The following is a 25305-nucleotide window of genomic DNA, read 5'->3' as shown; positions in this document are numbered from 1 at the left end:
TATTATTTTCATTAATACTTCAGATCACAGTGATTTTTGTATAGATCTTTTCATAGTTTCACTTGGAACTCGGGGACTGATAATTTCAGTGTTGGCATTTCTAGAAAACATAGTGTTAATAAGCTGTTCCACTGCCATTTCTTCATTTCCTTGTCTATAAAACAAAATGGAGAAATGAGATTCTTGGCAAAACACTGAGGTGTCAGTGGCACATATGGATTCAAATAAAAAGCCTGAAACAAATATAGCAGGACTGAGGAGGCACACACAATCATATTCTTACTAGTCAGAGATAGCAACTGTTATATGACTTTCCTTCTTTCTAGCCATATCCATTGTTGTTCACCAGATAGCTAAAGAGATTGAGGTGTTGTTTCACAATGATTCTTAATAAGCTAAAATTTCTTATTAGCATTTGTGGCTCCGTGTTCTAAGTCAAAAATATTTTACCAATAGTTTGAAATTCTTGTCGAGCAATTATTGAGCACCCAATTTGGTGAATTTCTGCGTGAATTTACTGCGCAGGGGAAAAAGACTGAAACCAAATGCCTTGGGTATACTTCAGAAAGAACCGTCATCTTATTATGTTAGCAATGACAACTATGAACAAAAACTTAACTACTGGTGTATCTCATTTATTACAAGATGATCTTAAACTTTGTGTATAAGTTTTCATTTTCAAATGTGGACTTACTGTTATGTATACTAGAAGCATTTGCTATTTAGGCAATGTTGTGATGAAATAGGAATTGCCATCCGTTTTGCAAGTCTGATTGCAAATGACAAGCACACAATTGCCAAATATAAAAAAAGAAGGAACACTGAAGCAATGTGGCAGTAAACTTGCTTGTAGAAAGGTAGATACCTGGATAGGAAGCCTTTCAGAAGATGATTCTAGGGGAGAGTTAGGAAGGAAAGTAAGAATCTGTTTAGATAGAGAAAATAGAAAGTTAGTCTTGGGAATTTTTTGTGTAGGTGTGTATCTATTGCGGTTGAGAGGAACAAAAGGGAAATAAGCACTGGTTTGTAGTCAAACATAACCAAAGATTTGCAGTTCATGATCAAAAGCTAGTCGTGTTATGGATGACCAAGGATCACATCAAATTCCCTTCATGGGGGTAACATGATCCCAACCATATGTAAGGTCTTCCTACTGCTCTCAGGATATTTCAAGGAAAGTAGCTATCAGGGATAGAAGCAGAGGGGTGGAGTGGGAGGTTTTGCATGGTTAGTGCTGAACTAAGCCAATGAGAAATGAGAGGAAAAGAACTGGCAGAACTTAATGATGGGCCGAAAAGGAGAGAATGGGGGCTACAACAAAGAGATTTGTTTATCGAATCATTTTAATTTTTCTGATGATCAGAGTTATATATGTTAAAGATGTATAACATAAATGTGTGTGTGTATAAAGTTAAGATACAGAAGTACGTAAAAAGAAAACTTTAAATCAACCTTATTCAATTTTCTGACCACCCAGAGACAATCACTGTCGATATTTTGTTACATTTTCTAGTTATTTCCATAGTATCAGATATGCTCACACTGTACATACAGTTTCTGTACTATTTTCTTAATCTCACATATAAACCTTCACTCATGACAGTAACATTTTTCATAAATGTAATTTTTAGTGGCCGTACAATTTATATAATTTTTCGTGCCTTATGAACCACCATTTATTTAATTATTCCTTTAAGGTCAAGCATTTGGGTAGTTTCTAAATTTATTATAAAGAATTCTAAGATAAACATCTTTGTATGTAAATTTTAGTTTTGTTATTTCTTTAGGACAGGTTCTTAATGACCTAATTGCTAAGTGAAGGCAATGAACATTTTCTAAGGCTCTTCATATATATTATAAAGTTTATTTTTTAAAGATTGTTTTTGTTCAATTTATACTTGTCTTACTAAAGAGTAACATTTTAGCATTATTCATTAAAAATATTAGCAAATTTTATTGGTTAAGAGCGATATTGTTTATAATTTTTTACTTTAATATACATTATTAGCTTACCGATATGACGTTGAACATTTTGTTGGATTTGAGGGTCATTGTAATTCCTAGAAGAGAGACATTAAAACATAAATACCGTACATACATGATGTCTAAATTAATTGACGTACTTCATGTTATTAGTTAACAGGACAGCTAAATAGATCATAGAATATTTTTTTCAATGGAAGAATGGAAAGTAAGAGCCAAGTGATGTAGCTGTGAAGTTACATAAAGAGACGAGGGAATAAGATCCTAGACCACAGTTAGTTTTGGGGGACAGAGAGAAGGGAGGTCAATAACAGAAAATATGCAAAAACAGATCATAGTAATGAGGGGAACGAAGTAAGAACAAGGCTTTATAGCCCAAAATAGAAAGAGCATGGATTAGACAAAGAGCAAAAAACTAAGGGGAACCAGATGGAGTTAAAGACCAGAAAGTGGATGCAAGGGAAAGAGGCCAATAGAATGGAGAGTGGGGGAGGTGCCCACTCATTACAGTCCCCTCCCACTCCACTTTCCACAAGGCCTTGAGAGCTTCTCAAGAGTTGTCTAGGCAGGCTCTTGTTTATGCAACTCTTTGTTTCCTCAAATATGGCAGTGTGCAAAGTACAGATCTTTTGTATAACCCCACCTCCTACCCACCCACCTGGCACATCTCTTAAATTTGTGGTTTATCCCTTTTAATAATATAGGTTCTTGTGACTATATGTTGGTATTTTGTTATTGTTGTTTCTTGGCCCTGAAATAAGTTGGTCTTAGTGTATACATTCTTTTGAATTAAAGAATGATTAAAAAGTACCAGAGAAAACTAGAAATGGAGAGGACCGCGGAGTTCATGCAAAATGTATGTGGCAACGAAGTTAAGGACTGAGGGTGTTGGTTGCCTAAAACCTAGATTTTTAAAAATAACATTTTAATATGCTACCTGATGCTTAACACTCACACTGTGTATTTGTGTTTTCGCTGCTTATGACTGAATGCCATGCCATAAGAAAGAGTTTTTCCCCATAATACTGACATCGTGTTATGGCACTATACTTTTGCCAATGCTCTGGCTGAAAATTTTGGTCCTCCTAGACACTGCCATCCGACATGCTGTCCATTAACCAGCTTTGTCAATGCTGCCTTTAAAATACAACTCAAAGTCAACTTCTCACCACCAACTTCTCAACTTCGTTACCATTCTCATATAAGCCACCATCACCCCATCCCCTCGATGACCAAAACAACTTCCCAAACTATCCTTCTGCTTGCTTTTTTCATACCTTTGATTTCTTCTCCATACCAAATTTTTAAAAAAGAAAATTAGGTCACATCACTTCTCTGCTCAGAATCCTCCAACGAGCCCAGTAGAACCCAAAGACCTTAGAATAAGGTCCTCATCAGAACCCTGCATGCTTTGCTCACTATACTGACACATCTCCCCTTTCTGGCTATTCTTCAGATAGCCCAAGCTCGTTCCCCTGCCGGTGTCTCTCCTTCCTTCTTCTGGATTGCTTTTTTCTCTGGGTCTCCAAACTCCTTGTTCTTGACTTCATCAGATCTCTGTTCCAGAAAGAAGAGACTTCCCTGACCACCCCAACCAAAACAGCCCCCTTTTTTTCCCCTAACCTTGCTTTATTCTTCCTCATAGCATTTATCACTGTTCCCCACCCGCTACTGTTTATTATGTTTCCCCAGCATGATGGGAAGGACCTTCTCTTTCTTGGTCACCACTTTATCTCCTGGGTCTAGAACAAACCCATGCACAGTAGATGATCGGTAACCATTTATTGAATGAATGAGAACTCATATGACCAATTCAAAATCAAGTGTCTTTAGACAACAGTATAGTGGTTACCAGAGGGAAGGGGGTACAGAGAGGTTGAAGAGGGTAAAAGGGGTCAAATATATGGTGGCAGAAGGAAACTAAACTTTGAGTGGTGAGCTTACAAAGCAATATACAGTTGATGTGTTACAGAATTGTACATTTGAAACTTACATAATCTTATTAACCAATGTCACCCCAACAAATTTAATAAAAGAGAAATAAAAATTGAGGATCTTGCAAAGTTACCATTTGCTCACAGTAAATTAGGTTTATTATGTCTAAATTATTTGCTTTAGTACTATTTTATGGTTTTTTTTTTTTGAACATGCACTCATTGCTGATTTTAGAACCCATCTAAACTAATCGGCCTTGCAATTGATCTTTTAAAGATATCCTCATGTTTCTAATTAATGACTTAGTGAGTATTTGCAGATCCACAGTAGCCAAAGTTTTAATGTGTTACATTCTTTTTGGCATGGTTTCTATTATTTCCATGTTTTAAAAAATTTTCTTTAGAAATATCTACTTTTATGTTCTCAAAAAGTAAGATCTCCTTTTAGAAAGTGGTCGAAAAGATAATTAAGCTTAAACAAGAACTGAACCCAAAAGTCTTAAGAAAAAAGTATTCACAGTCTTTTAAAGACAACATAACTTATTTTGTACTTTGCCAGCTATTCAGGCCTCTAACACAATTTAATTTCCTGGTTGATTAAGGTATTATGTTTATAAAATATATTATGGTTAAGTTTAATGCCAATATCGATAATACACAATTCTTGAAATAAAAAAAATTCTTCAAGAAAAAAGTTGGTTTTTTTAAATCAAAGTAAACAGATACAGAATGGTGCATATTTTAACATCGTGGGGTTTGAGATTGCACCTGTTTGTAACCTAATATAACTGTAAATCAGAGTGCAAGTTACTGACATCTCTTTCTGGAAGCTTTCCACATGGGCTCTGGTCAGCTTGACAATGCTCTTTGCCTACTGTAGCTCTTCCTGCCTACATAGCACCTGGTGCTTTGTTTCGCCTTGCATTTGATATGTTCTTATTGTTGGACATTTAACTGTCTCTCCAAAAAGATTATTAGCTCCGAGTTAATAGAGACCGCATCAGGGTCCAGATCTTTGACTACATTTCCCACCACCGCCCCCCTCCACCCTCCACTCTCAGTACTTGACTATACCTCAGCATTGAAAGCACTCAACATCTATTGAAATGGAAAAGCATAACACTCAGTAAACCCAGAACGCTAGAGGATTTCTGTGGCAATTTTAAGGAAATTAATAAAACACCATTTAATTATTAAAGAGCAAAACTCACATAATTCTTGACTAAACCTCATGCTTCCTGAGCTCTCGTTAACCTGGCCACCCATTCTAATTGGGAGTAGGGGGTATCTACTTTTTACATTATGACATTTGACTTTCTCTAACCAAAGTGGAACACAAGGCTTGGACTTTTTACATATTATTATGACTTTGTAATAGGTATCTCCTCTCCATCCACATTCAGTATTTATTTGGAACTTCTTTTTTAAAAATAAAAAGTCTGTTAAAACTACCACAGGATGTGTAAAGACTTGTAATTGCTTAGTTTGTGACATACTACAGTTTGCTATGTTAGAAGGGCAGAAAGGAATCACTGTAAAATCTAACAGGTTTCTAAGAATTAATAAACAATGCTGCCTAGAGGAAGAGTTTAGGGAGAAAATGCAAAGAGAATTGTCTTTAGATTTAAATTAGATTTTGTGGCCTTTTAAAGTTATGGTTTCACCAACAAATTAAAGATTTCCTTATCTGGATCCAAAGACACCATATCCGAAGTTGCCAAGCTTTTCCTGTTAGTACAGAAATGCCTGCCACTGGCAGGGTCAGAGCAGCTAGGTGAAGGTTGGGTAGATAAATAGAGAGTCAGGTGATTAGAAAGAAAGAAAGAAGAGAGGAAGACAATCTACTTACCAAGAGGTGGTAAAGTGTGACCTCTGTGAGCCAGCATCCCTGGGTTCAAATCCTTACTACACTATTTGTTAATTTGTTTGTCTTGGACATGTTACTTTATTTTTTGTGCCTTACTTTTCTCATCTGTAAAATTGGGACAATACTAATACCTACCTCAAAATGTATTAATGAGGATTGCATGTGTTAATAAAAGAGAAGAACTTAGAAACTGTGTCTTGTATCTGACAAGGGCTATAGAGGTTAGCTAATGTTTTATTACAGATTGAGGTGATTTTAAGTGAAAGTTAGACAGGAAACTTAGGTGAAAGTTCAGACTTATTCCTCTTCATTGGCTGCCTTACCAAATATACTCTTTCAATGTATGTAATAAACACGGATGCTTGAAGTTTGTGTGTTCTTCATGACTGCCCATTTCACAGGAAAGTAGAGAACATGAGAATGACATTTCTTTTGTGACATTTAAATTTTAAAATAGTATTTCTTGTTTGAGTAAAGCATAGGAGGAAAGGAGTTGGTTAGAGATGGGGTTGGGTTGTACTTCTAATTTATTGGGTAATTCTGTCATTCATTTTGTCTGAGAAGTTACAGACAGCCTCTACAGTAAGCATAATGACATATAATATGACAAAGTTTTTGGATTAACTCATCCAGTAGCGGATTCTGGAACCCTAGACTCTGAAGAAAAGTTAGTCGTCCTGATCCACTTCCACCTCTATCTTCTTTCTCTCTCTGAGTTGGTGTTCCCTGTCAAGGTGAACATTTCTAAGGGTCAGGAACTCATTCATATTTGCAATCAGGGTGGGCCTAAAGACTATGATTAAAAGGTGGTGAAGGTGGTGGGAATGAGCTAGAGTGAGGGCCTGGAGATCCCAGAGCATCCCTGGCCAATTTAAACCCTAAAGTTCCTGCTAACCTGAAAAAGTAATGCAAAGTTAGTTTTACTGCAAAACAATACTCCAAAAGCATTATATTTTCTCTTTGATTTCTTTCCACAATATCATGTACCTGACTACTACTACTGTATTTAAGATGTCTGCTGCCTTGCCTATGTCCAAATTAAATAAGTACTAATATATAAACAAGAGGTAGTTGACATACACTTTGAATGAGTTTAATACATGCTTAAATTAAAAGCACATCCCACTAGAAACTGAATGGATTCACAAGCTTTATTTTTATAAGTAATAAATAAGTATATTTTCCCTTGTAAGTCAAACAGCATGCAGACACCCCCAACATACACACACGCACGCGCGCGCGCGCGCGCGCACACACACACACGTATTCCTCTTTTCCTTCCCTGCTGTTTTTCCTCCTCAGTTCTTTAACAGTTTAACATACTGTATATTTTACTGATTTATTCATTTAATGTCTTCTCTCTGGTGAATCTGTAGGGTTCCCGAAGACAGGGATTTTTGTCTGTTTTGCTCACTGCTGTAGCCATAGTACCTAGAATAGTGTTTGACACTTAGAAGGTATCTAATAATATTAAGTTAATGAAATACACTAATGTTACACTTTATACTAATTTTACTCTTTAAAGCGATTGTACCAACTGAGAGGATACCATTTTAAATTTTAAAATGAAAGCCCCCAGATCCTTTCCTAATGTTCAGGTAGGAAAAGCTCTTCATCCCAGATATGGCAATGTCCATTATTTAATTCTTCCTGTTGATAGTAATAATGGGATATTTAACAGATTTACCAAGAGAGAATACTATGGTGGTTTTAATCATACATTTTTGTGGATACTGCTCCATAAAAACAAAGACTTTCTGGTATGAAGTGGTGATGGAAGAGGGCAGGTAGAGGGGCGTTTACAATGCATACAGCCGAGCCATGCCCTTGTGTATGTTGGGTGTGTGTAAACCAAAAGCTGTCTTGGAAGCATTAATCCTTGTTATAATATCGCCATTGTACTGGTGAGTTTTGTGTGTCACATATAGTCTTTAGGAGGACTCTCCTATATATATATGCACGCATGCCCTCATTTCTTTGAGCTCACTTTTCCAGTATGGCCAACTATTATTGCTGAAACCCACCGTACAGTTACATGGCTTCAGTACAAATAGTCAATACCTTTATAGCTCAGTGTATATGTGTGTACAATTTCTTCTCCTTATATTTTAGTCATGCATTAATAAAATAGACAATTTTAGCAAAGGTTTTAAAGTTCTAAATAATGTAAAATCTACTTCTGGCAAATTATATACTACTATTATATAGAAAGCAAACACACATTCCCTTAATCTTTCCATCGGCTAAGATAAGTTAAAATACAAATACAAATACTACTACTACTACTACTACTAATAATAATAATAATAATAATAATAATGTTCTTTTAGTAGGATGTAAAGGTGACCTTACTAGATATTATTTATATTCAAAATAGACCACATAACAATTTCCTGCTTTCATATTTTGTCTTTACCATTTCCCCCTCTCCCAGACCTGCCTGAGTCTTGTTTCTTGTTCTTTTTTATTTTTCAAATCTACCTTAGAGCTTATCTGGTCTCAAGTTTCTATTTTGAGTCTGTATTTCTTTTTTCTCTGCAGTCTTAGACCCCAGATTTTCTGTTATCGCTCTAAAACAAAGGTAATTTGTTAAGACAAATGCTCACTTCTCTGGGGATAACTTAAGCTTGTTGTAAGTCAGATTTATCAGAAGTTAGCACAGCAAATGTAGCACAATACAACACATCTACAGTGATGCCATTGATGTAGTTTTATACATTTCCTCCTTCGAGTGCTATGCAGTAGGAGGCAGTGTCAATGGCAGTAGGAGAAAGGGTGACTTTCACTTTTGCTGTATACTTTTCTTGAATTCGTTATAACTAGTACGCATTTTTTTTTTTTTGCAAAGACCATATAGATATCTGTGTGCTTGTGTGCATATATTATTAAAATTAACTTTATTCAAAGCAAAGGCAGGAAAAATTGCTTATTTTTGTTTAGAGTAGGTTGTGATTGTAATTATTCTTTTCAGGTATTCAGTGAAAAGCTACCCTGTCTTTGATACCTTACTCTTAAAATTTATCATCTTGAGATGGTTTGTTTCCTAAGTTTTTACATTCTTGATAATGTTTGGTATAAGAATGCATGCATATACACATGCATACAAACACCCACTCACTCACCAAACCCCCAGACCAAAAATACTCCCTATCTAATGCATAAAGCATGACACACACCCAGAATTTATAAAAATTCTCATACAGTATACTCAATTGTTTTTTAAAAAAGCAGATTTTTCTGGGTCCCATTTGTAGCCAAGAGGAATTTAATCTAAAATTGGTAGTTTTTTGGAAACACTGCTTTAGTGTCATTGAAGGATTGCTTCAATTTTCCTTCACTCAAACGTAGCAATTTCATTTTATATGATATTAAATCTTAGACTTGGTCTTGATTTTGACTCTTTACTAACCTGCTGATTTTCTAGTCACTATTGATAGCTTTAGATTATATTAAGAGCAATAGAACTGTCTCTCAAAAAAAATGTTAGGTTAGAAGAATAGATTTAAAACTTTCTCGTTTAATCTAACCTTTTTACTTCAAATTGCTACAGTTTAATGAATTTAATAAGGTTAACAATTACAGAATCCCCCCCCCCCAAAAAAAAAAAAAAACCGACAACTGGAGACTACAACTTTGTTTTAGGAAGAGTTACAAATTTGTTTCTCTCTTTATATGCCATGGAGATCGTTTTAATCCTGGCTCAGGAGGTCTCCGGGCCTGGATGTCACACTGCTTTCAGAAGTTCTCCTGGAGTCCTTCTTCTGCTCCCCTTTTCCCTGATCTATCAACTGCCTGAACTGACAAACTCAACCTCTAGATGAGGTTTCATCTCCTAAGTGCTTGAAAAGGAGTATATTTACTCTGCGTAAGTGCCTTGGGTCCTCCTGATCCGTTGTTATGTACAGATTGTTTTTATTATCAATGAATCATGTTTTACCACTCCCTTCTTTTCCTTTTCCCTTCTATTTTTCTCCATTTCTTATCAGTAATCCATGTCCAGCTCCAGACTGATAAAGAAAAATAAAATGAGGGTTTAGTCATATGTAATTTTTGCCTGTATCTTTTATCTGCCAGGCTATCATAAACATGATTGTTGGTAGTGATTAAGAGAAAAGATATAAAGGGTACTCAATCCACATCATTTATCCCAGAAATAATAAGAAAAAACGCAATGTTTGCTCAAAATATAACATTTCTAAGAAATCATAGTAACGTTTTTTGAGTACTTTCTACATGCCAAGAAATTTTCTAAGCACTTTACATTTAATCATTCATTTAATCCCTACAGCAATATAGTTGAAGTAGTAAGAATTACTGTTTTTCTTGTCTGCATCAAGCAGTACAAAGTAGTGGATACTTATTTTAGGAAGGGGGATTTGGAAAATCATTTGTTTCCTTTTAGTCAATATTGGCATTTGAATAAAATATTTTAGTTAAATTTCCTTCTCTTCGAAATGCCAGAGCTTCTGTTTTCTTGGGCCTTCCCCAAATCCATTTGTTACAGTGGGTTTTCCGTGAAGCTTTCAGACTGCTGTTGAGCGTTTTGTATCTGGCAATTTTAACACCTCCCTTCTTTCTGTACCACCCACTCAAAGCTCATTCCAGTTGCCCTTAGCAAATGACTCCCAAGGCATTTAAGTGGCCAAAGCTCATTGACCAATGAGGAGACTTGTGCCCTGTATAACAGAGTTACGCAGTTCCTGGGATCAGGAGAAAAGGTTGCTTAAGCAAAGCTTTTGTGATTGTTAGCCTGTTGCACCCAGATTTCAAGACTGGAAAGGTAGGGAACACCTTGTTTGTTTTAATTGTATGATAGGAGGAGAGGGTTGTGTTTGGTTAAAGTAATTTAGATCAGGTCGAATAAACAAATGATCTGTTTTGTTTGTTATAATTGAAGGCAAAAAAATGTTGTTTGCAAGAATTTCAAATACTGCACAGTTTACCTCACCAGCAGCAAAACCAAAATTCTTAAGTTATGAACATTTCTTTAAAATCAGTTCATTAGCATCTCTTCACTTTATGCACTTAAAAAAACTAGGTCTTCACAAAGTCATTTTATCATAAAACGCTGCTATTTAAAATAAAATATGGGATAAAAAGCAAGAATTTATCAATGATGTTCACATTCATCTTCCAAAGTCATTTCAGTCTTTAAAGAAGAAATTTGTGATTTTCAAATATGAGATAATGAAAAATAAGAAAAATTTATTGAATTAGTATTATGATAATTACAACAAAAAGGTTAGCGATAATGACATTTTATCTCTGAGAAAAGTTCTGTTATAAGAAGGCTCTTGTATTAATCATTTTTTTCAAACCAGTAGTAATTTATTAAACGAAATTAGTTAAATGTAAGTTATATACTTTAAATACCACAAATTAGTTTTATTTTCATTATAAAGAATAGTTTAATTATATTTCATGAACTATTTGAGATTTATCCTAACATTGACTCAAAGAAACCAGAGAAGTAGGATCTTTGCTTCTTTCTACCTGGAAATGGAGCAATTTGAATAGCATTTGAAGCTTATCCTCAAAAGAAAAACCTTTCTCATTGTGAAGAAAATATAATAACTCAATGTTGTGACAAAATGTATATATAAGAAACGTATACTGTTGTACTTATTCATTGGCCGACATCTAATGTTTAGCACTAGAAGGTAAATTGGGGTCTCAAGAAAAGTAGAACTGGTTTCCCATGATTGCTTTTTCCCAGAGATGGCTTAAAATGAGTTTGTATTTTATAACAGAAATTAGATAATATATTTTTATTTACAAATATTACATGAGCAATGGTACCTACCATTTGTTAAAAATTTTAAAGTATTTAGTTAAAATTATTTTTGTCTAATTCGTAAAGAGAATTTTTTTAGCGTACATATCACTAAGTGTAAATGACCAATAATTTATCTCAGATTCCTCCTCGTATTATTTTTCTTTACTATTTAAAAGATTTCCATCCTGAAACCTAATTTTATTAGATTTATTCAAAATGCCATTTTATAAGAAGTCACTCTTAAGTCTCCCTCATAGTCTCTTACAGTGGTTGACTCCTTGGGGAGGTGGATGTGGTTGACCAACAGTCACTGAGTTAACTATTCACAGCAGAGAATACTTGCTAGCCATCTTCTCCAGTACAAGTAAATGCTGTTTCTCAATTCCAAGCTGAGGTTCAAAGGTTTAGATTAACTTCACAGATCAGAGGTCAGGCACGAATTGCTGCAATTTGTAGTTCAATTCTGCCGATATGACAGAATTTCACAACCTTGATGATTGCTTTTTTCCACTTCTGCACATAGGCCTGGCTGGGCAGTTAACAGCGTAATTTGTACAAGTCAGCCCTTGGCACCTGAGTTTAATGAGTAACTAACTGATGCCTTAGGTTTCACTGGTACAAGGTGCATATTATAAAAAGGGTCAAATGTTAATGCACAAAGACGGAGGGAGTGGGGAGTGATATCTCAATAACCACCACCTATGAATCGTTTGTAAAGAATTAGTAATTCGTGTTTATTTTTAAAATCCTGTTTCTATGGCATAAATGTTAGTATGTTAGTTTTTTGGGTTTTTTTTGGTTTTTGGTTTTTTTTTGCTACTAAAAGAGGTAGATAATTTTTTTTAATGTTAGCAAGAACAAACTGTCTGATTAGAGATTATTGACTGAGTGGTAGAAAGTGAAATTGCAGGCTCTGCTTACTCCTTTCACGGGGTCTCCTATTTCTCAAAAACTTTCCAAGATGTGATAACTTTTCAAGAAGCTAGGAAACCAATTGGATAACCAGGGATTTCTGAGCCCAGGATATTTATGAATCTCCGACATTCTCTACTCTTCAACCAAAAAGCTAACCTCCTATATATCTAACCCAGGTTGAGAATATCTTTTACTGTTTAAAGCTGAATATTAGGACTCTTGAAAAAATTCTTAGATGGTGGGCCTTGACAATTCATGGGTTTGCCACTCACAGTTTGACTCTTCCTTATAAATGACTCTGAAGCTTCTATATAAATACGTATAATTTGTTGTTTTTGTTATGGCACAACTTTTAATTTTCTACTCTTCCAAATAAGGGTGCAAATACAATCAAATTCTTCCATAAAGCAGAATAATTAAGAGCACAAATTCTCAGACCTCCTGGATTTAAATCTCAGCTTCATCACTTCAACTTTAGCCAATGGGCAGCCTCCTTGTGCCTTAGTTCCTATGTCTCCAGAATGAGAATAACCATAGAATTTGCTTCATGGGGTTATGGTAATAACTAAATAAAGACAATGTATAAGAAATGCTTAGCACAGTGCCTGGTGTATAATAAGCACTCGATGAATGTCAACTATAATTAACATCATTAATATTAAGTTATTTAGCTTGTGAATAAGCCTGACCTACCCCATACATATCCCAACTTGGGTTAGACTTGGTCTTTGCTCTGTTCATTTCATGAGGGACGCAAGATATGGCATAGTTGGATAAGGCGATTTGGGAAACTTTTAGGATGCATTCCTTTTGAATGTTATGGGGAAGTGTATTTTAAAATTCATGTTTCAGGTCTAGCATGCTTTTAGATGCTGTCTGTCTGTCTGTCTCTCTCTCTCTCTCTCTCTCTCTCTCTCTCTCTCTTTCTCTCTCTCTCTCTCTCTTTCTCTCTCTCTCTCTCTCTCTGCTCCCATCAGACTAGCTGTCATGTGCAAAAGCTGTAAAAAGATAAATCCAAATCATCTGGTTACCTTTGAGAGTTGTTTTCATTCTGCCCTTGGTGAGAAAAATTTGAGTTAAAAAAATCATAAATGATACAACATCAGTGGGCTAAACAGCATGTTTAAGGGGGAAAGTGACACAAAAGTAGATAAAGTCTTCCTTATAGGACTTTCTATGAATATTGACTTCATTCTAGGGCAGTGGGAAGATTGTTTAGAGGCTTTAGCAGGAGGGTGATACGATCAAATTGTGTTTTTAAAAGGTCATTTTGCCTGCCATGAGAGCTAGATTGATTGCAGTGGGCAAGAGTAGATGGGATGAAGTCAGTTGGGAGGCTCTTGCAGGCATCCAGGCAGGAACTGGTGGTTGGCAGTTTACAAGATGCTTTCAAATGTGGTATCTTATTTTATCCTTATAACAACTCTTACATGAGGTGTTAATACCGGCTTTAGTTAAGTGGCATGCCCATGGTTATATGGTGCTGCTGGCAATGAGGACTAGAATGCTGTTACCTGACTCTTGCTCTGTGGTGTCTTGGTAGCTTTAGGCCCTGGGTGTGGGCAGTTGGTTTCTCTTAAGAAAAGATTTGCTTTTAAGAAATAGAATTCTTATTTCTTAATGGTCAAGGGTGGGAGTGAGAAAGTTACTTTAAGACTAGGTTTATGACTGACAGTTGAAAGAAGCAAGCAGAGCATGACATGGAACTTGATGTTAGACTGGATCATCATTTTGGAAAAAATACATTTTTTAATTTCATGTATTTATTTGTACCCTACCTCATTCCAAACATGGGTTTGAAACAGTTTTCAAAACTATATATGGTATGACAAGAAGACAGGGTAGAAAATCAGTGTAGGCAAATTAAGATGATGCCACAGGCATCCTAAGTCCAACAAATGTTTGCCCTCAGATCCCACCATTTGTCATAAGCAACTCCTAAGATCATGCCTGAAAAACATAAAAACAAACCAAGTGTTCTGCTTAGAATAGCTTTTCCTTCTACTGGAATCTAGGAAAAGTTCCCCATTTAGTCTTCATAAAGACTCCATGATGTAGTGAGCAACATACATAGCTGTTTCACAGAATGAGAGGGTGAGGGAATTGGAGTGAATAAATTTCCAGTAATGCCTGGAAACCATTTACTTTCTCTAGGAATTTCTCCGCACGTCTTACTAGTATACCTAGTTATGTGACCTTCAGAAAGGCAGTATTCTCCACAGTAAAACCAAGGATTTGGACTAGAGCTGGACTTCTCAAATTGGGTGCCCTCGGGTACCTAATATTGTGTCAGGAGGAATGTGAAGCCACAGGACAAAAGTTGCATGGGTTTTGCTGAAAGATTTTTATGACAAAACAATATTAATAAAATTTCAAATTTTTATGAAATGTGTTTGGAGTCATTCTGGAGACAAACAATTGAACCTAAGTGTTTCATTTTAGAGAAGTTTTCTGTTACTTAAATAGCTGTGAGAGACATATCAATAATTCTTTCTTCCATGAAGATGTAATAAAATTATATGAAACTTTTAATTTCATTTACATATTAATAATTGGCTTTCAATTCATTGAGTTTACATTTCTATTACCATGATATTTTTAAAGGGGGAAATTTTGCTATTATGCAAAGAGGAAACTCACAATTCTGCACAAATAATGCATGATAGGAATGGTGCTTTATAAATATTTCCTCTGTTCTCCATATAATTCTGCAAGGAACTATCTCTACTTTATGGATATAGAAACTGAGGCTCAGAAAAGTTGAAATAATTTGTATGGATTCATTTAGCTAGTAAATGAATAATAGTGTAGGAGTCTAAATTTTATTCTATTGCCTTGACAGGGTAGAATTAATTTCAGGACACACCTTGTAATTTGAACAATTATTTTTATTTATCAAACACTGTGATATGGATCATTAAGTGTTATCTGAGATGCAGCATGTAAGAAATCATCCTCACAGACTTGGGTGTGGATTACATACTTTGAGAATAAATTGTTTAACAGCTGGTACTCTGATTTATTTGAGGGTGGGACACTTTTTTTTTCCCAGTAAATCATCGATAATAAGGATTAAACTCAGCTCATGGTTTAGTTTTATTGCATTGTTCTCATCAGGTTATGGACCCCATCGAATGCTTTGTCAGCCATTGCAATACAAAGATAGTTACGGCAGAATAATTTTGGAGCTGACTTTTTAGGCTATTTTAATCATCAGGTTCTAACCTACTCTCTGTAGTCTTAGATCCTATAAGGCACCCACACAGCCCCAGTGGACGATGGAGCAGAATGGGTGTTGAGCTGGGGGATACCTCTCTACATCAACCCCCACCTCCATATAATTCATATTTTATCAGTTTTATTCATTTCTGCATCTAGGTAAATTTTTGGTGGAAGAAAGGGTGCTACACCTAAAAAAAAAAAAGAAGAAGAAGAAGAAGAAGAAGAAGAAGAAGAAGAAGAAGAAGAAGAAGAAGAAACAAAACAAAACAAAAATTAAAAACCAGTTTCAAAACTACTGGTAATTTAACTCCAGAGGAGAAAAATCTGGCTCAACTAGGTGAAATGATTGGCCTAAGAATACGGAACAATGCACAGCGGAGCTAGAATTATTCTAGCCCCCAGTTCAGTATTGTAGCCACTATATTGATTCTTAGATGGTTTGATGAGGGCTCTCAGTAGTTGGGAGAGAATATTCTTAAAATTGGGCAGATTCTATATCCAGATGTAAAATAAAGGTGAGAGTTTTCTGCTTAGGATATATTTTAATGTCTCATCTAAAATACCCTTAACTTGAACTTAAGCCCACCAAATTTAAGTATTTTTTATTTCATGACTTTAAATATTATCCTAGGACCCCAAATCCTATTTTTGTAGGACTCACCATTGCAAAGAAGATCCTCAGGAGATTCTTAACTACATATTTAGGGCAGAATATCAAGTCACTTTGATAACAACTCTAATCAGTTGGTAGTGGATGGTGGTTCTTGTTTCATTGGTTTCTGAGACCCTCTCTGGGTTAAGCAGGAAAGAGTGTCATGATCTATTTGTAATGTGTAGCATAAGCCCCCAAATGGGGAGAGGCAGCCCATGAGCTAGATATTACCATCCCTGTAAAGGTACCACCTCTTCTTTTTAAGGGTCCATAAGTATAAATTATAGGCTATATCTGTATTCCTTTCTAAACATTGTGGTGTTCATCTTGAAGTTATGGCTTCTCTAAGGAAGGCAGAGAGAAAAAATACAAGAAATTGAGACAATTGGTTATTTTCTTATTGGTGTTTCCTGTTCAAGGATAGAAAGAAGAATAAAGGGTTGCATTTCTTGGTTTGTAAAGAACATGATAGAGTAATGGTAGTCCTTTTTCTTTTTCTTTTTCTTTTTTTTAAAAGAAAATGGCCCCAAATTAGTAATGCATGTGTGAAAATTTTATATTGAAATAGAAAACATTTCTAGCAATACCTTTTTTTACCCCTCAGGATTTGACTCAAAGGACACTCCGAAAATCAAACTGAGAGATCCCAAGTAAGCTGCTTGAATTTTCCTGTGTATTCTTGTTCTACATCCTGTAAAGGAACAGACAAATCAAACTGGTGTTTTTTGGTGAGTACACCAGCTGGTGTCCTCTTTTTAAGGAAAATCATAAATTTTCATTCCTATTACCGAAGATATCTGGTGCTTAGACAATATATACCTGGTGTGTGTTAATATGGCAACACTAATGGTTATGTAAAATAATGTCATCTTGAACTCACAATATAAATTCTTATTTCATTATTTAGTTTACATCTTTGTGGCTCAAAAGAAAAAACTACTGCTACTGTATGCATGTGTGAGCATCTTACGAGTTAAGAAATGAGGAGTAATTGCTTATAATCTTTTACAAAAAAAAAAAACAGGTCATGGATACTTCAGTCAACACTGTCTTTCAAAAGTGTTGGACACAAGGAAGGGTCCTCTGTATAAGCTAGAGAAGATACTTGTATGTTCTTGAGCGATCTTCATACTTTCTCTAATTTGTTTCTTTACCTGTCATATAAGGTAAAAGTAACCGTCATGTCAGACTTTCTAAATTGTGCAATCCAGTAAATATACTTTAATATATAACATATGTAAATACACTTTGACAACTATATAATCTACAGATAGAAAGTATTATTATTCTGTGGGTGATAATTTTATGTATGCTATGACAGAGATGTGAAGCATAAAAGAAAGGCAGCTTCTATCAGCTTCACCCGGAACCTTGCAGGCCAGCCCTCCCCAGCTGCAGCCACAGCTCTCACACAGCTCCGAAAGGGAGCGGTAGTAGCTCTTTGTTTGTCAAGGAGAGGCTTCTGGTAACACTGATGTCCCCACAACTCTCCACTGCCCTCTCCGAAAAAGTTCCTTCTTTTCACATCCTCTTGGCTGGGTTCTAGATTTAGTCCACTGAATTCAGAGACTCAGAGAGCTAATTGTTTTTTAATTATACCTGTTTTCTTTTTATAAAAGCATATTCATTAGAAGAAATCTGGAAATTAAAGAAAAATATAAAATTACTTATACTTCAACAATTCAAAGAAACCACAATTAACATTATGGCATATTTATTTCTTTTTTGCTTTTCTAAATACTTCACATATATTGTATATATGTATTCTAAAATATTTAACAAAGTTAACATAGTTGACAACATGAAATAAGTATTCCACCTATTATTATGCCATAATTTATTTAGCCATTTCCATAGTGTTAAACGTTGTGTTTGTTATATCTCATATAAATATATACTATTACGTTCATTATGCTATGTTATAAATACCACTGTAGTGAACATATTTGACTATAAATTTTACCTGTGTCTCTGATTATTTTCTTGGGGTGATTTCTATAAACGGATTCATTGGGCCAATGAGAATGAACTATTTTTAATGAACATTGTAAAGGTCTTGATATTGTCAAACTGTCCTCCAGAAATGTACCAAATTATACTTGCCCTCCATCTATCTCACCAATGCCATATGACGGTGTTAATTTCACTGCACACAAGTAAAGGTTGAATTCTAACACTTTAAGTTTTGAAATCATAAATATTTCTATAGAAGCTTAAGAATAAATGCCTGTTCCCTTCCCCTGGCCCATCCAAGCCCTAACCCATATCAAGTCTCTAAAGTAGAAGACAGAATTGTCTGATCGACATTGTGCATCAATATCAATCTCTCTGATCTGTTTATGGGGATCATGAGGCTTGCATTTATTCACTTGATATTTATTATTACCGCTTTTGTTCATTTTTGTACTATGTGCTTCAGGAGAACAAAGAAGATCTTTTCATGTTTATTAGAAGCTTAATTCAGTTGGTGAGTCCAAAGAAACAACAAACTCAAAAATACTTAACCTTGGATAGGTCGCTTAACTTCTCAAGGCCTATTTCTTTTTTCTTTAAAGTGAGAGGCTCAGTTTGCCTATATCTAAAGAATACCTGAAGTGGTTTTTAGTAGAAAGATATGAGTATACAAGACATTGAAAACATAAATAAAAGTCATTGTGTAGATATCTAAACTGTGAATAAGATGTGTTATATAACCTCCATTATCTGCCAATGAAAGCACATCAATTTCTTTAGGAGAGAAAAGTTTCCCTGCATTAAATATTAGGAAGAATTTTCAAGTTAATTATTTTTTTAAATGTAAAAATAATGTAATAGGAAAATTCTTTAAGATGGCCTCTAAGGTTCCTTTTAGTTCTAACACCTATAATTCATAAGCAACAGGTAAAATACCGAAGGCTGAGGACCCCCAAAGCAAAGAAATGGTCAGTGGGCTTCAAGGAGAGAATCATAACTAGAATTTGCAGAATCATAACTAGAATTTTAAGGGTGACCAATTCCACAGATTAGTTCTAATTTTCATTAAATTAAAAAATTTGCATTAGTCGCCTTCAAAAACACAACACATACTAAAAGTCTACACTTTTAGTATCAACTGTTCATGGATTTTTATTGGATTTTCAAACTTTGGAACACACCAAACAGGTTTAAAGGATAAATAAGTTCATGAATATTTATATATCCTCTACCATTACCAACTACATCTGCCAGAAGTGTTAATATTTGTATGACTCAACTACTCAGCTGTACTGAGCAATTTCAGGGAGAGAGCCAAACTTTGGCAAGAAAGCCTGCCACAGACCAACTTATCTTTCTCTCTGAGGTAGATTGTCCCTTGCATATTAACATAGAGTAGATATTTCTAAAATATTTTTGGATTCCTCTCTACTCAGATTTTGTGCCACTTTGTAGTACTGGTTTGTTTTGTACTTTAGAAAATATATATTTACATATATGTTGGGACAACTTCCAAAATCTAAAAGCATGAAAGAATTGTAATAGTTCTTGAAACTGGCTCTAGTTTTGGAAGAACGTGGGTGCTTTTTGACTAGATTTCGCACAGTTAAAATGTCTCATTTGCTAATATAGTGGTCATTTGTCTCTCTTTGCAGTTCGAATCCCAAACATTAAGGAAAAAAGCTACATAATTTAGAACATTATTTTTCTAATCATTTTCATATTTTTTCCTAAAAATCTGCATTCCTTCCTCCTTTTTATTCCATATATTAACTCTACTGGTTCTCCGTGACACTCTCTCTTTTTTTTTAATTGTGGTAAAATATGCATAACATAAAATTTTTACCATTTTAACCAATTTTAGGTATATAATAGAGAGACATTGCATACATTCATGTTTTTGTGTAAATACACCACCATTCATCTCCAGAACCTTCTCATCTTCCCAAACTGAAACTTTATACCCATTAAACTCGCCATTCCTTCCTCCCCCAGATTCTACTTTCTGTCTCTATGATTTTGACTAGTCTAGGTATCTCATATAAGTGGAATTACATAATATTTGTCTTTTTGTGTCTGGCTTAATTTCACTAGCGTAATGTCTTCATGGTTCATCCATGCTGTAGCATGTGCCAGAATTTCCTTCCTTTTCAAGACTGAATAGTATTCCATTTTGTATATAGACCACATTTTGTTTATCCATTCATGCATTGATGAACTTTTGGGTTATTTCTACCTTTTGGCTATGTGAATAATACTGCTATGATTATAGATGTACAAAGATGTTTGAATCCCTGCTTTCAATTCTTTTAGGTATATACCCAGTACTGGAATTGGTGGAACATATGATAATTCTATGTTTAAGTTCCCGAGGAACCACCAAACTTTTCCACAGCAGCTGCACCATTTGACATTCCCACCCACCAGCGATGCACACGGGTTCCAATTTCTCCACATCCTTGTCAACACTTGTTACTTTCTTTGTGTGTGTGTGGAGGGGGGAGGGTTAGTTTTAGTTTTTAATAATAGCCATCCTAATAGGTATAAACTGGTATGTCATTGTGGCTTTGATTGCATTTCTTGAATGATAAGTGGTGTTGATCATCTTTTTATATGCTTGTTGCCTATTTGCGTATCATCTTTGGAGAAATACCTATTTAGACCTTTGCCCAATATTAAATTGGTTGGTTTGTTTTGTTGCTGCATTGTGGGAGTTCCTTATATATATTCTGGATATTAATTTTTAATATTTTAAGGATTAGTTTCTCCCATTCTGTGAGTTACCTTTTCACTCTGCTGATAGTGTCCTTTGGTTCACAAAAGTTCTTCATGTTGATGTAGTCCAATTTATCTATTTTTAATTTTATTGCCTGTGCTTTTGGAGTCATATCCAAGAAATCACTGCCAAATCCAATGTTATGAAGCTTTTCATCTATATATTCTTCTAAGAGTTTTATAGTTTTAACTTTTACATTTAGGTCTGTTTTGGGTCAATTTTTGTATATGGTGTATGGTAAGGGCCAGGATTCTCTTTAAAGAGGTACTTTTCAATCCCACTGTCAGTGAAGATGTATTTCAGCCAGTTAAGGAAGTGGCACACACACACATTGACATCTAACGCTCATCCTCACTTATTTTTCTAATGTAGCTTTGGTTGATTCCCAACAGACAGGTGAGAGCAAACTGAAGCAACTTGGGAACTAACAGCTTGGCTGGCTCAGCTCTGCTGTAACTAGGATACAGCAGTGAGGAGGTGGCTGGGATCAGGAAGCGTTTTGATGTAAACATGCTTGATAAAATCCCAACAAAAGAACACCAGAGATAGATAGCATTTTAGGCTAAAAAGAAAAGTGCATGTGTTATATATGTACATATATTTAGCAGCAGAGAAAAAGAGAGAGGACACTCCACACTGAATGTGGCTGTGAATCGTGGGCTACAGTCAATACTTATTTTTTTATACAAAAATAAATTTCTCATGCTGCTTTATTAGATTAGATTAGCCACAATTATGTTTCTAAGCAGTTTTCCAAATCAGTTATCCCAGCTCTGTTTTATTGTGGACAGAACCTAGATGTGCTTACAATGTAAAATGGTAGGATCTGCCTAGCCTTCACTTGTAGAATCTTGAGAAGTAAGAAGAAACTACCAGGCTGTGTAAGCTGCCTTGCCTGGTATCGGGACCAAAGGTCTGCACCTGCCTGACTGGCTGCTCTCTAACAGGTTTGGAGATAACAGCCCACACAAATATAACTCATAGGCGCAGGATTCTGCACATGAATTAGATTCTCAACATTAGAACACGATATTGGCAGTTAAGTGTCTAAATTCCAAATAAATTAATGTTAAATCTACTAAGACTGTGGTTTCAGGCCCTATGAGAAACTGACCCAATCCGCCCCCACTTGGTTTTCATGGGAACTGCTGTACGAGCAGTAAACTGTTTTCTGTTGTAGGTCCTCATTTCTCTTTGCTATAAAAGGAGATTAGGAGAAAGAGGAAATAACTAAGCCAATTACATTTTCTTAGGGTAGGTTAAGATAAGCCATGCTTTCTAAAAACAGTTTGCAAGATTGGTATACTATATTTCCCTTGAAGCATTAAAGTTATTTCACACTTTATTAACTCAAAGAATATCCAGTATTTCTCTTTCTCTGTGAGACTAGGAATAAATGACTAGCTCAAATCAAGGATATTTTTACTGGTATGTTAGTTTTTCAACCGAAATACTAGCTCAACTGTACACAATGAAAGCACAGTGTATGTGAGACATGAATGGCAGTTATACTACAACGCTAGTCCCAGGAGTTCAATATACCTGGAAGATATGAGCTTCCTGACACGTGAATGTTTCATTCTAAATGCTCTAGGTTCAGCAGAACTCTGGATATATATTTTCTGTTCATTTCCATTCTTAAACTTTAAGTCTACATTTCATGAGTTTCTTTCATTAATAGTTCTGCTTTCTATGTAACTTTTATAGTCTATGTGACTTTTATGTAAATTTCCAACTAACTTTAACTGTCTGGTTAAATTATAGAGACTGGTAAAACTGGTTCTCCTTCCCCCTCCCACCCTTTCTTCTCCTTTTTAAAGTATCTTTCCTCAAAAGAGAACTTTGTTTTTTTCCAAATATCTGCAAATTCTACCTGAAAAACTTTATCAAATTAACATTTAAATAATTTGTAATTGTCAAGCTCTTTTTTCTTTCCTAGTTTTAAACAATATATTACAACGTTTTGTTCAAATGGTGAATACCTGTTAAAAACTGGTGTGTGTGTGTGTGTGTGTGTGTGTGTGGTTTATTTAAACAGTGATTAAAGCAAACAGCTAATCAGACAGTAGCATTGCTCTATTCCTATTTATTACTCTGGGATACTTATTAACCAAAGTGATTACATTAAAAAAGAAAAAAAAACAGAGATATTAATGAGAATTTAAGATGAGAAAGAGAAAAAATAATTAAGAAAAAAAAAAACGATGGAAATGTGAATAAAGAGGAAAGATGACAGGTGGTAATGAGATCCCTGTGCTGCTCCCCCACCTTTTTTCCCTCTGCAACAAGAGGTCGTTGTTTCCCTGTGTGGTACACTCCCACAGAAAGTGGAAAGGTAGATAAGTGAGTAACATTATTGGATTGAGAACTATGAATTTTTCGGTATTGTTAGTATCAGATTAATTTGTGATCTACTATCCAATTCATCAAGATCCAACACTGCATGGTAGAGAACTGTGCCGGAGCAGAGAAATACCAGGGAGAAAAGGATCCTACCCAATGCTAGTGTACGTGAGCTCACGCACTGTAATACCCAGCTTCTCAAAATACCTGCACATAAAAGAGCATTTGGAAACTGCCTTTGGTCAGGCACCATCTTTGTGCCTATTTCCTTGTGGCATAAAATCTCCACCAAATCCTCAAGACAATGTAGTAGAAGCTCAGCATATCAACTAAAGCAAAAAGGAAGTCATGGAAGTTCTACAGCTGCCTGCTCGGTCCCTACTTTACCAAAGAAGTTCTAAGGAGATTAACATTTGCATTCACTATAGTCCATCAATGGTTGTTGTAGCTTTTTCCCTTGACACTGCTGGTGCTATGTATTAGGAATGCCAGCTCCCAAACCAAACTGGCCTATCCATTCTTACAAAGAGACTTATGATATTCTTGTATACTACTATTTGACATACTGCCAGAAGGTAATAAAAGAACATATCCTGTGGAGTATATACTCATGTATAATATGACATAGTAACAATAAACCTTACTAATACTACCTAACTACGACTTGAGTACTAGTTTGAAATTGAAAAAAAAAGAATAACATTCACACATCATAAAGAACTGCAAAAGCTTATATTTGGGAAAGTTCATTTTCTCAATCTGTTTTGGCATAAATTCAAGGAACCAAATAAATGAAAAATACCCTTTACACACAAATTTTAGAATTTTAAAAAAGCTATTTATATGTGCATCTCTATATATGGACTGGCTGGGTTTTGTTTTGTTTCTAATATAAACAGACTCTACTGTCAAATAGAAGTTAAACTAGAGACTGTCACCCCAAAGATAAGGCTTCTTTATTAAATTATAATACCAAATTCACCATTATCTCATTGTGATTTTGAGCTACACACATAATCATCTTTGTTCTCAGTTTCTCCATTAATAAAATGGGACTGATACTTCTACATAGTATTGTAGGTATGTATAAGTACACGGGGAAAGTATATACAAGATAGATAGATAGATAGATAGATAGATAGATAGATAGATAGATAGATAGATAGATGGATAGAGATAACGTGATTCATATTCTAAATGACATGGGGGACTTCCTATCTAAAAGAACTCTATTATGAATCCCTTTATAAATTAAAGACTATTTTTATAATAAAAATAATCATCTGTGAAATTGCCAGTTCATATATTCAAATGCTAGCCCATAAAGTTTTTCTGAGAATATTATGCCCAGGCTTCTTTCTTGAATTCGTGTTAGTAATATTAACATCTCATTGTTAATAAATAATATTTGGGACCTACTACATTCAGTGGGTAGGCACAAAACATCAGAGTAGGTATAGTAAGTAGTATAAAAAGAATATAATGCACAATTGGACAAATATAAAAAAGAACATAGTATTTGCTTTTTGTAAAATCATAGTATTTGCTTTTTGTTTAAAAATGCATCATTATAATCATCCATTTTACATGTACAATCTTAAAACATTTTTCCATATAAATATAAAAGGTAATAGCGGTATAAGTTCCCTTCAGTTCATCCACACATTTTTTGAAGTAAATTCCCTAAGATTCTTTAACTTTTGAAATTGCATTGTCAGGCAGAAATTTTGTGATTCCGAACCATGACTATATAGTTCTCTACAGAGAAGATCCTTGAAAAACATCTACTGTTTTGACGAACTGAAATGATGATGATGATGATGATGATGATGATGATGATGAGATTTGAGTATTTACTGTAGCCAAATACTTTTCTAAGTGTTT

The 25305-nt window shown here is 34.9% G+C and overlaps 1 protein-coding gene across 18 annotated transcripts in view; it reads left to right on the top strand.

Annotated features, from left to right (window-relative positions):
• The window catches only part of RBM47 (RNA binding motif protein 47), a 142952-nt gene that overhangs the window by 94381 nt on the left and 23266 nt on the right, over positions 1–25305 (top strand). For 7 of the 18 annotated variants that reach the window (XM_023532189.1, XM_023532183.1, XM_023532188.1 and 4 more), the window contains one exon: positions 16954–17077. The exons of 5 other annotated variants lie outside the window; for them this stretch is intronic. The gene's annotated coding sequence lies outside the window, so the exon portion shown is untranslated. The remainder of the gene's footprint in view (positions 1–16953; positions 17078–25305) is intronic. 6 more of the 18 variants (XM_023532182.1, XM_023532180.1, XM_023532179.1 and 3 more) reach the window with 1 other exon arrangement.

The sequence above is a fragment of the Pteropus vampyrus genome, unplaced genomic scaffold (genome assembly GCF_000151845.1).
Source record: "Pteropus vampyrus isolate Shadow unplaced genomic scaffold, Pvam_2.0 Scaffold79, whole genome shotgun sequence".
Classification (NCBI taxonomy): domain Eukaryota; kingdom Metazoa; phylum Chordata; class Mammalia; order Chiroptera; family Pteropodidae; genus Pteropus; species Pteropus vampyrus.
The sequence above is the reverse complement of the archived record's forward strand: the minus strand, read 5'-3'. Positions and strand labels throughout refer to the sequence as shown.